This window comes from Paramisgurnus dabryanus, chromosome 12 (assembly GCF_030506205.2).
Source record: "Paramisgurnus dabryanus chromosome 12, PD_genome_1.1, whole genome shotgun sequence".
NCBI classification, from domain to species: domain Eukaryota; kingdom Metazoa; phylum Chordata; class Actinopteri; order Cypriniformes; family Cobitidae; genus Paramisgurnus; species Paramisgurnus dabryanus.
In genome coordinates this window covers 22,384,771-22,397,244 of record NC_133348.1, presented here as the reverse complement: position 1 = coordinate 22,397,244, position 12,474 = coordinate 22,384,771, and positions in this window count along the sequence as shown.

The following is a 12,474-nucleotide window of genomic DNA, read 5'->3' as shown; positions in this document are numbered from 1 at the left end:
ACATTTCTTTTTCAATGTTGAAAAGCCAAACATTAAATCAATGTTGATAATACATTTCTTTTTCAATATTGAAATCCCAAACATTAAATCAATGTTGAAAATACATTTATTTTTCAATATTGAAAAGCCAAACATTGAATCAATGTTGATAATACATTTATTTTTTTAATGTTGAAAAGCCAAACCTTGAGTCAATATTGATTTTTGGTCAGTTTCATGTCCACCCTTTTTTCTGTAATTTAAAGAGCATATTTATGATCCTTTGAAGTCCTGTTTATTTTGTGACCTATTGACCTTTCCCCTTAGGACCACCATCGGACAACTTTTTTTACTTTTATACAGCCAGTAAACATTTTCTGGTCAGATCATCTTTAAGTATGTGAGTGTTCAAGAAGATTTCAAATGTACAGTATGATCATTTTGGGGAATCAACAGCTACTTTTTATATATATATATTTTTATATTGCTGCAATGTTACTATAATGTTAGTTAAACTATTGAAATTATGTTAAATAAACATTGATTTTATATCAACCTTGATTGATTTTTTCATCATTGAAATAACATTATTCTAGGGTGCAAACGCGACGAAAAATCTATGTAAAATTTGACCAAAATTTGATGTTTATTCAATGATAATTTGGTTGATGCATCAACATCATTTCAATGTTGATTCACTGTTGGTCTGCTATCTGGAAAGCAATTGAACACTGTGCTAAATAATGAAATATGAATGTAGTTGAATAAATCAGAGCACTAGATGTCACTGCAGTTCAAGAAAAGCTGACGACAAGTTAGCTCCTCTTAGTTAAACTTTGTTTGTTTTGTTTATAACATGAGACCAATCTATTTAAAGTATTCAAGCAATAAATAATTCATATTAACTACATGTCTAAACTATGTAACATTATATACTCACATTTTTTAAGCCACAACTGCTAGTATGCTAATAAACCTCTTAAAATGTATAATTAACTCAAATGTCCAAAAAAACACAGATGTAGCTTTTATGAAGATCATTTACATTAACACATTTGGAAGACGCTTCCAAAAGAAGCTTACTGTGCATTCAAGCCATACATTTTATCAGCATGTCTATTCCCTGGGAATCATACCCATGACCTTTGAGGTCCTAACACAATGCTTAGTTGAGGTCCAGCCTCATATCATTAAAATCTCTCTTTCCATTTCTTTTAGGTAAACGAGGTAAATGTGGAAATGCATTATGATATCCCCACACTGTACAAGTGTGACATTAACCAAAACCAAATTCCCAAAAGAGAAAGAGAAGTTCTTGCATGTATATCTGCCAAAGTGGTTGGGTAAAGTGACAGAAAAAAATTGATATTTGTGACAATATCTGTACCGTTACATAAAAATGTAAGTAAAAAATGAATTAAAATACAGCACCTGTTTTGCCATCACAACCCTGCAATGTGAATGTCACCAACTGGTCTACTGACTTACTATATTGGCAGCCGCAAGAGTCAGCCCTTAAACTGTGAATAGCACCTCATTCATCATGCACCGTAAAGAACCCAGGGGAACACGTGCATCACAACCACATGCGTAAAAATAGACGCTGCAGATTTACAAAACCTCTCAAACACCTTCATATTCATATCCAGTTATATTGATTTGGAGAAAAATTGATTGGATGTTTCTTAAGTGGCATGAGAGCAATTCAGGCCGCTCATGTCTCATACCCATCCAATGTGCTTTTAGCTTGAGTCTCTTAATTGTGCCATATGGTGTTTGAAACCAAACCCAGGCTTTAGTGGATACTTCTTTGTCTAGACTGTCAGCGAAGACACACATTTTCAAATGCATCCACCTGCAAGCTGCCACGAGGTTTGCCTGTATCAAACTATAAGAAGATGAACCCTTGATGGTAAAAATTATAAAAGTATCACCATGGTTACACAATGATCGACATGTTCGTGTCTGGAGCTGGCTGAAATAACATGTACAAACTTGCACTAGCAATTTAATTTACTGCCTATTGTGTTGTCAACAGGACTGTTATTAACCCAGCTTCTTAATTCTTAGACACTCACTGTGTCATTTGTACGGTCAGCCTTTTCTGTCAAACTATGGTCCTTAGACAAAGATTTATATTTATGCAAAGCACAGTGTATCACATTAATAGAAAACTCTTGATACAGAGAGGTCATATTTGAAAGGTATTGACCCCATCTATAAAGCACTCCAACAGGTCACCACAATTCACCTTTGGAGCAGGAAAAATGGCATGTTAGGGATCCGATTTAGGAAGTAATGTGGATACGTGTAACCCTAGATCCCCGCTGCTCTTTCAAATGATAGTGAGGAGCCAATAAAAGCTTTATCTATTTTCTTCACTTATTTCTTCAAGGGCAAAGCTTGTGTGTCTCTGTGGCTGTGAGGGTCTGATTAAATTAGAAACTATAAATGTGTTTGTATACCCGATCAATATACACATTCTCCCAATGCCAGGAAAAAGGTTTGTTATTTTGTAAAGTCCTGCTTTGAGGACTTAAAACCACATACACTGATAGCATACTTCATGTAATGCAAACCTGTACGAGTAAATAGAGCAGTTTATTGTATTGATTTCAATTTGGTTGTGTTATTTTGCAAAGTTGTTTTGTGAAAATCTAAAGCAAATGCTTAACTTTATTAGATTTGATGATATGTGTTGAAAGTGCAGACAGTGTTGGGGGGCTCGAATACAAATCATCCATGGGATTTACCATAATAACTGATGTGTACATCTCCAATTAGCAAGACTGGAAAGCTTTGGATACATCTGTATTATGACAGTCATGTTTTTAAAAGTCAGATTTCTTTGAAGTTAGCCAAAATTTCCACGCTCATGTGAAATGAAGCTGTAAGTGTGTGACCGGGGAACACCTGGGAAACATTTGCCCAGCGAAGTCTAATGCAAGCCAGCTGTGTGGACACGCCAGTCACTTTTAGGATGATCCGCTGCATGAATTGACTCTCACCAGAGGGGAGAAAATCAGAGCAAAATGTAATTTTCTCATCCTGGATTTCAATAAAATATTCGACTGGAGCCACAAACTGCATTATGATCCTGCTCTGGTTTCAGTTTGGAGTGATAGAGTGTGCATGGTTTACTCTTTCAGTATTGCTTGTGATTAATCTTTACAGTTTGATACTATACTGTTAATGTTTAAGTGGATTTACACGATTACATTTCCTACGTATGGATCTTAGTCATGTAGATGCTATTGAAATGACATTCAGGTGCTTGCTTAATCGATTGTTAATGATGCAACACTTAAAATCAAAAAATCAAAAATCAAAATGGCATGCTCTTATGTGACAATTAAGTCTATTTAATACAAAGCAATCTACATTAATGCCAGACAGCATTATTTTTTTGTGAAAAGACTAAATATGACACCTTAAGAATATATAAAAATTTAAAAGTGTATTCAAATTGAAATATTTAAGCATTTACCATAGCAAAAGTTAACTTTTAAATGAAAATAAACACATCCAAAAACTATTCACAGTATTCCTGTTGTTCAACTTGCGCTTACAATGCCAAAGTTATAAATTCAATTTCCAATGACCTCACAAAATGATCAAATCTATACCTTAATCGCACTGTAAGTCATTTAGGATAAAAGCATGTGCCAAATGCTGCATTTTTGCAAAAATTTATACTACAAGGCTTCATTCAAAACCTCCATCAAGCCAAGAATCTTCAGAAAGTAACCACAATTTACTGTAAAACCCAAATGTGACATATTAAGTGCCATGTAAGCGAATGTTGATTTGTGGCAAGTAAATTTGGCTATGAGGGCAAGCCTTAGGATGGTAATATCAAATTAGACTGAGGATTTACTTAGGGACATGTCTTAAATAAGATATGAACTTATCCAAAACAAATACTCCTCTGTGACCTAATTAGAACATATGAGAAAACATAATCACATACAGAGATAACAATTTAAAATAATAATCTTTGAGCCAAGAAAAATTTTATGCATCTTATTTCAAGAGTGGGCCAGCAGGTTCAGGAAATCTCTTGGAAAGCCAAGAGTATTAGTGTCCAGGCCCCGACCGGATGCCTCAAAGCCCAGGGTTCAAGCCTTATCCACTTCTTCCCTCTCTTGGAGCTGAGCAAGAGGAAAAAAGAAAATAAAAAATCCAGATGAAGAGTGTTTAAATACAAAAATCAATACATGATTTTATTTATTTATTCATCAGTTTTGTTTGCTATTACTGAGACTGTACACACATTTTTATATTTAGCCTACATGAAAATCCCCACTCTATTCAATTCTATCCCATAAGCTATGCATCATCCGTGTGCCCTAAGCATTCATGACAGCATACCATCCCTCAGGGATGTTTTATTCAGGTCTCAGTGAAGGTAATCCCCAGACCCTAAGACAACAAGTAGTCCTTTTACACTGTCCCATTGAGAAACACCCTACCCGCCCCGGCCTCTCCCTTTTTCTTCACCATCAGCAGGCCAGCTGTCAGTGTAAACTGAGCCGGGCGAACCTTAGCGAACAACTCAGCCTCTGCCCAGCTGCCACCCTAGGATCTTATCAGCCCCAGGACTGCGCAGAATAAGCAATCTTGACCTGAATGGATCACGTTAGAATGACCTAAATTGTATCAATAACACAGTGGTGCAAATAAACATCGACACAGAACTGTATGTTTGTATTCACACAAACACTCTTGAGAACCAAAGACTGGTTCACTGTCAGAAAAATTATACCAAGCTTTCGCTTGGTCCTTATATATACCATTTAGTATACATTTGGTACCAATAGTTACCTTTGAAGTGTTAACATGCACTTTTTAGTACCAATATGTACCTGTGAGGTAGGTGCAATATGACCTCAAACATTCCTCATCAAAAAGAATTACGTATTAGCCACACATTTTATAGCTCTATAGTACACTGTCAGAAGAAATAGTACCGGGTGGTACCATTTCAAAAAAGTACTAATTTGCACCTGAAGAGGTCAGTACCTCAGAGATATAAATATATACATATCTGTACACATAAATGACACATATTAGGACCTTTTTAAAGTGGTCTGCCCCAGTGACAGCTTGGGACCATTTATTTTTTGACAGTGTAGATACTTGTAAAGGCTATACTCTATCGGCAGTTTCCCGTACAGGGTTAAGATTAATCCAGGACTAGGCCTTAGTTATACTAGGTCCTAGGACGTTTAAGTAATTTTACAAACATCTTACTGGTCTACATCTTGACAAGAAGTGGTTCTGAAACTTTTCTGACGTGCAGCTCCCCTTGTATACGGTGCAACCCTTTATGGCCCCCCAAAGAAAATTTATGACATACCATATTCCAAAACTTAAAATTTGAATTAAACAAAACATATTAAATACAACGTAGTGTTGTTGGTTAGTAGCATTATTTTTAATTTTTTAAATATTTTTAAATGAGGTTTAATTACACAGAATTTATGATAAATTCATGTATTTTATAAAATACCATTAAACTGGGGCCCTCCTGGCATCATCAGGGCGCCCAGGGGGCCACGGCCCCCAGTTTGAGAACCACTGTTTTAAGACGTGCCAGGGCAAGCTGTTTTAGGACAACTCAAACAAGCCTCTTAGTCGGACTAGACTTAAGCCCTGTCCGGGAATCCGCCCCTATATTAGTTGTCTCATTTGTGTTTCCAAAAGAATTTCAGAAGCTGTCATAACTAAGAATTCAATCAAGTTTATTGAGGGACAAAAGAACAATCGTTCCTCAACAAAACGTTTCCCTGTTAATGATGCGACATCAAAATGAATACAACAAAAGCTCTCAAAATGTGCAGGTCCACATCACAGCAGTGGAATTCATGAAACAACATTACCTCAAACCGCGGAGCACAGCTCACCCATTTAATTGGAACAAATGCCCACCCTCCAGGCTTCTTCCCATAACAGTGGGACTGTAATTAAGCTCAATTAGCTCATCAGCTTTAGACTGGGTTAAGTGATGTTTACTCAACATGGGCTAATTGTGCGGCAGATGGGAAGCTTGGTAAATGGAAGTGTAGAGGTGGGTTTGTTGTTGGAAGGTTTGGGATAGGTCTACTGAACTGCTGCAGTAAGTCTTTTGGGATTACTCAAGCTAATGGCGGTAGTCCTAAAGACCTTGAGGGGACTTAAGGTTTGACAATTCTTAATCCGCCCCACACAAGCAGCAGGGGGCTTCAAGTTCTCTTCCTTGGACAGTGAAGGAATTTTAAAAAACTGTAACACGTACATGTAGATAGATCCAACAATGTCATAAATTAAGCTTGGATTTGCAAAGAAAGACAGTATTATTGAAGATTTTAATAATATTTCTTGACCAATCTTATTTAAGCTATATGTGTCATACGTTGCATGGGTATATTTAAAGCAATAGCCAACAATACATTAGATGGGTCAAAACCATAAGGATATTAATCAAAGATCATGTTCCATAAAGATATTTTGTACATTTCCTACCATAAATATATCAAAAATGTATTTATCATTAGTAATGTTGCTAAGGACTTCATTTGGACAACTTTAAAGGTGAGTCTCAAAATTTTGATGTTTTTGCACCCTCAGATGTCAGATTTTTAAATAGTTTGGAAATGAAAAGCTTATTTATTTATTATTTAGCTTTCAGATGATGTATAAATTTAAATAAAAACCTACCCTTATGAATGATTTGTAATACAAGGTGACATATATCTACATCAATATACTCTAGTAGCATATCTGCATGTTAAAGAGCACCTAATATCCGATTTACAATTTTAAATTTCCTTTGGTTTTCTTGTTGTTTGTCATTTATACAATCACAAAGGCCGACATGATTTTAATGTTTTTGTATTCTTACCTTACCAATCTGTAACGTTCTGCTGAAGCCATGTTGGCAAAGTTAATCGATGAGCTTTGAACAAAATCTAGCGTTTCAGGGAGGCAATGCATAAAGGAGCAATAATAATGTACAGTATGTAAAAATTGCACGCAATTAGTAACAATAACTTGCAAAAACAAGGCATTAAAACAAGAAATACAGTGCAAGCACACACTCATACAACTTGTACAGACTGTCAGCTCATTTCCCGTATAAAGTGCAGAAGATCACAAACTATGCGCAAAAGTTAAACTATTTTGAACTATGGTGTGAGCTAAAGCTGCGCTTGCGCTTTGCTCGACGCAACAACAAACCGCCCTCGCGTGGCACAAGCCATTGAAATGAATGGGTTTCATAGCGCAGCGCACACGAGTCCGGTGTTTGCATGAAGTCAGATGGAGCTGGCGGTGCTGGTTCGTTCTAAATGTTCTAGCATTCATATTTTACACAATCCATAAAATGCCCTGAAAAAAACACGTTGCTATATCAAGTCACATTAATTAATATGCTAAAGATGTAAAGACGCATGAGACGCCGCAATACAACCAGAGAAACTGGTCTATTTTAATAAAAAAACATATTTCAACTATATTTTCCTAATTTGATTACATTAAAAGTCATGAAACATTCAATGTTTAATTTATTTGAATTATTCTTGATATATATTAAATTAATAAAAACTGTGTAGGGGGCACAACAACCTGTTTGGGGGGGGGGCACGGCCCACGAATGCCCCCCCTTGACGCCGGCCCTGACCTAAATGTGTAATATAAATAAACAGTGCTCATAAATGGCTGTTTAAATAATTTCCATGACTTGGAGACTTGGACAGTATTCAGGGTTCCCACAGGTCATGGAATTTCTGGAATATTGTTGAATTTTAAAACGTCTATTCCAGACAATGAAAGTCAGGAATATTTTTTGACCAAGTCAGGGAATATCAGGGATTTTGTTTGTTGCTTTAAATTTTTGTTGTAATTTGTTTGTTAAGTTTTCACATAAATAATGCAGTTTCCGGGTCCAAGCCTCCACCGATTTTTAATGTAATTTAAACACCTGTTTATTGGCATTGTTTATTAATTTCATGCATTTCAGCTATTTTTTATAAACTCACAATGTATACTACATTATCTGGCTAAAGGCATCTCAAACATAAATCATGAAAATTGTAAAAGTAAGGGAAAAGTCACGGAATTTGACATTTGGAGTGAGAACCGAGTATTCCTTACGTCATGACCTAAGAAGATTTAATTATTGTCTCATTGGTTTTTCCTTTAATCTTCTTTCTCTATTAATTTTAGTAGAACAAATAAGACTTTAAAGAATAAATTGATACTTAAATGAAACATAACCGAGAACTCCATAAAATCTCCTGAGATATGAAACCTTCAAAAAATATGAGTTTCCTGAGATAGATAGGCAGACAGACCAGACTGACAGATCTGAAATGTAGTCATGCAGAGAACTTTAAGCTCTTTTATGGCCACCCTAGGGAAACAGACTATTGTATTTTAGCATAAATGTATCATATAGCGTTTTGTGGTTGGTTACAAGAAGACAGGACGAGAGACTCTTCTCCTTCTACCCGGGGCTCATGACAGCTGTGAGGCCATCGGTGAGCCCCAGCTCTTTTGCAGCTGTCCCGTGTGCCTGGGGTGGAATGATTCAATGATCCTTCTCTAACTGGACAAATCCGGACCAACACAACACCTGCTTTTTCTGGCACAGCACGCAGGGCAACCTTGGCATGGGATTATTGTGCAACAACACTTATTGACGATAAACTGATTTAACTGTATTTGTGCATCACCCATTTGCAATATATTGCATTGTGCTTCCGAATATGGCTCATTGAAGAGGGATTTTTTAAGTAGAGCTTAAATTCGTGTGAAGCTGAGAACAATAGGCCGGAATGCCCTCTGTGCTTCTGGATTTGCTATGCTCAGTATTTTCATGTTTCTGTTAGTCAGCAAATGAATCATATTATAAATTCTGATGACTGCAGGATAAATTGCAGTTTTTTTTGGAGGCCCAAAGGAATTGACTACGAAGAAGGTTTCGTACTCACTGGATTTTTTTTCACATCATTTTGCATGACCAAACTGAGCTGGTTTATCTTGCATACAGCTTGATTTATCTCTGTGTCCTATTATTTACTTAAACATTTGAGCTATTTTGGGTTTTTGTCTCCTTCAGCAGTCAGAATAGACTAGCTAAGCCTGTGACCTTAGGGCCTGGAGTGAGACTGATGTCAAAGAAGAACAAAATATGGCCTAATCAATATACCTTCATCTGGGACAGTTCACCCAAAAATGAAAATTCTGTCATCATTTATTCACTCTCATGTTGTTACAAACCTGTCTAAATTTCTCCATTTTGATAAACACGAAGGAAGATATTTTGAGGAATATTTGTAAACAAACCGATCAGAAGTTCCATTGACTTCCATAGTAGGACAAAATACAATGGCAGAAATTTCATTTTTGGGTGAACTATCCCTTTAAGGTTACATACAACAAAACTGTTTTTTTTTTCATTAACCTTCTACATCTTCTTAAGAAGAAAAATAACAGTTGGTTTTGGTCATTTCTAAATGTGTTACAGGTATCTAAAGTGTTCAGAGTAGTCATTGTAGGCAATTGGTTATGCAGCTGTACAATAATTGAACCTTTATCACAGTTTCTTCTTGAAGGACGTATGTTATTAACTGTGCTGACAGATAGATATTTCACATGGCTATCATCTGCACGAGAGTAAGAGGCTTAACAATGGCTTTTTTGGGATCCATCGCCAAGTTTGAGGAAGTATATATTTAGACCATTTATAAGGGTTGCCCTCTATAACTTATGATCATCGATGGGAGGAGGGATAGAGTGCCTACCATACTGCTGCCCTTCTGAAGGACAAATGTAAAAGTTTGGACGGAGAGAGAGAGAGAGAATTGGGGAGAAGAAAATGCTGATGTGACCGGGTGATGCGGTAAGACGAGAACAGCATGGCACAGTGTAAATGGAGTTGGCACAAAGAGAGCAAAAAGATCCTCAGTTACCCATCATCAGCTGGCTGGCACGTCTGCCCTGTAACGATGCAGTTATTTTATACTGTAAAAAACTAAAATGGAATCGTAAAATGGAATAATTACAAATGTGCTTGATTAGAAATCATTTTAAAGGGTTAGATTACATAAAGAAAAAGATTGTTACACTAAAAATTGTCAAAATATGTAGGGGTGAGCGGGGCACAAACTAACGCGGGTTTAACTTTACATATTTCTACAGGCCCAAGCAATCTGTGCTTTTGGTTATTTTCTCTTACTGTCAGGAGATGATCTCCTGTCAATTTGTGAAAAGTTTTGATGTATTTTGAACAAAGAGTGTTTTGGAGGCATAAAAGTACATTTCTTCGTCTTATGTTTTTTTTTTTTTTTTCTGATTTGGGTGTGTAAGTAACCAAATCCAACCTTATATTATTTTAATCACTGTCTTGTAACACAGTGTTACAACTAAGCTTCCAGTATACAATGATAATGAAATGAAAACAATGTAAATACTATTCATCAAGATGACAACTGTTAATATATCAGGGGAAATATCTTACAATTATGATTTTTTTTGTTTTAATTGTGAAGCCCTTTCAAAAAAATCTATTTATATGCATTGATGCATAATACAAGGATGGTTAGATGAAGAATCATGGATGGATGCATGTGTGAATATCTATCTATTATAGGTCGATATATAAACAATATTCACCTTTAGTATATAAACAAAATTTTATTGAATAATTTGTGTTTAAACTAAATTTTCTAGCAGGTGTTACAACAAACCCTCACAATGAACCCCACCTATGGGGTAAGTTGTAACGTTTGCACTCCTGTCACTTTCGGTGTAATTGTACGATAACGGTGGGTCCCACAAACAAACTTTAAGTGTTCATTTGTAGCAGAGATGTTGATTGTGTAAAAAAGTTATTAATCTAACTTAAATATTTTTTTAACGACAGAGCCAAAGTCAAAAGCGTTCAGTGTGCCCTGCTCTCCCCTACCCCAGCTTTCATTGGGACCCTTTTAAATAAGCTCTCTTTGGTACCAATTATGTAATTCTGAGACCAATTTTTTCTGACAGTCTAAAGATGCACATTACCACTAGTGTACAGTAACTCTTAAGAAACACATAAGTCGGTTTTTAATTTCTTTTATTATACAGAAAATATACTTTCATACTTAGATCTGATATTTATTACATTACCTACACTGTAAAACAATTGCTGTAGTTATGCAGATGTTTGGCAGTAACTTACTGTAGATTTAAATGTCTTTTATTTACTAACAGTTTGTTTAAAGTTAAATAAACATAAAACATGAAAAAGTCTTTGTCTTTACAGAATAAAACTATAAAATAACAGCCTCATGCAAAGCATTCTGGGAACCATAACATTCATAGGAACAAAGACATGAAACAAGTATCATATGCAGAATAATTTCCTTTGGGAAATAAGCATCATTAAATTATCCCCAAGACTCAACAAGCAAACAAAGAACAGAAGAAATAGCTTTACCAGGATATGGTAATGTGAGTTTAATTGTTGTTTTTTGGATTTTCAATGGGCTCCTAAACTTTTAAGGTTTAACAGACAACAGAGTTCCCCAAACATGAACTATTAAAAACAAAAACATACATACAATTTGATGTAAAAAGCAGAACAGCAAGGTAACATCTCACAGTGGTGGGAGTGTTTTAAATGCTACTAAGGGGACCCCACATGCTTCACATAAAACCGAGGGTTCACCTCATTCAAACCAGACACCAATATAACTGCCAAACAGCTGACCTTTGACCTCAAATTACACTAATACTTCCTGTGTTTATTACAGCACATCTCCTAGAGAAGAGTGACATGAGAGACTTCCCAAAAACGCACCAGATCTTCTGCCAGAGGACTCGGAGAGTAAGCACATAGGTATGAACACGCAGGGCGATGTGATCGAACACACGCGTATAGATGGTGTTATGGTGGTAAGCAAAACTTAAAAGGAGATTATCTCTGAGAGTCCATCAGCATATTGATTTGCTCAGATGTTTTTTCTCTGTCAGAGCTCCAAGGCTATTTCCAGCTCAACCCGGGCGGCTGTCCTTCCTGGTTTGATCCCCTAGGCAACCGATGTGGTCATTCCTTCCAGAAAATGGAGAGCAATGTGTAACCAAACACCAACAGGGGCCCCTGAAAACCAGTGGTGTGTGTATGTGTGTGCGGTGATAGGTACGCGTACATGGCGTACATTATAGTTAAAGAGGGGAAAGAAAGTCTGATATTTTTTTGCAATCTATGTTTGCATTCACATTTATGCATTTTATCCAAGGTGACTTATGCATTCAAGCTATACATGAATGTTTTTATAACAATTTCCACAAACTCATATAGACTGACACATAGTTGTGTACCACACACACATATACAATGAGTATTTTACCTCTCTATCCTTGCATCTCTTTTAGACAATCGTCTTTGTGCCCATCCTGCTCAAATGTCTTTCATATTCTATTGTGCCCTTCCCACTTTCGGCCTTTCTTCTTATTTCCCAACTCTCCCTC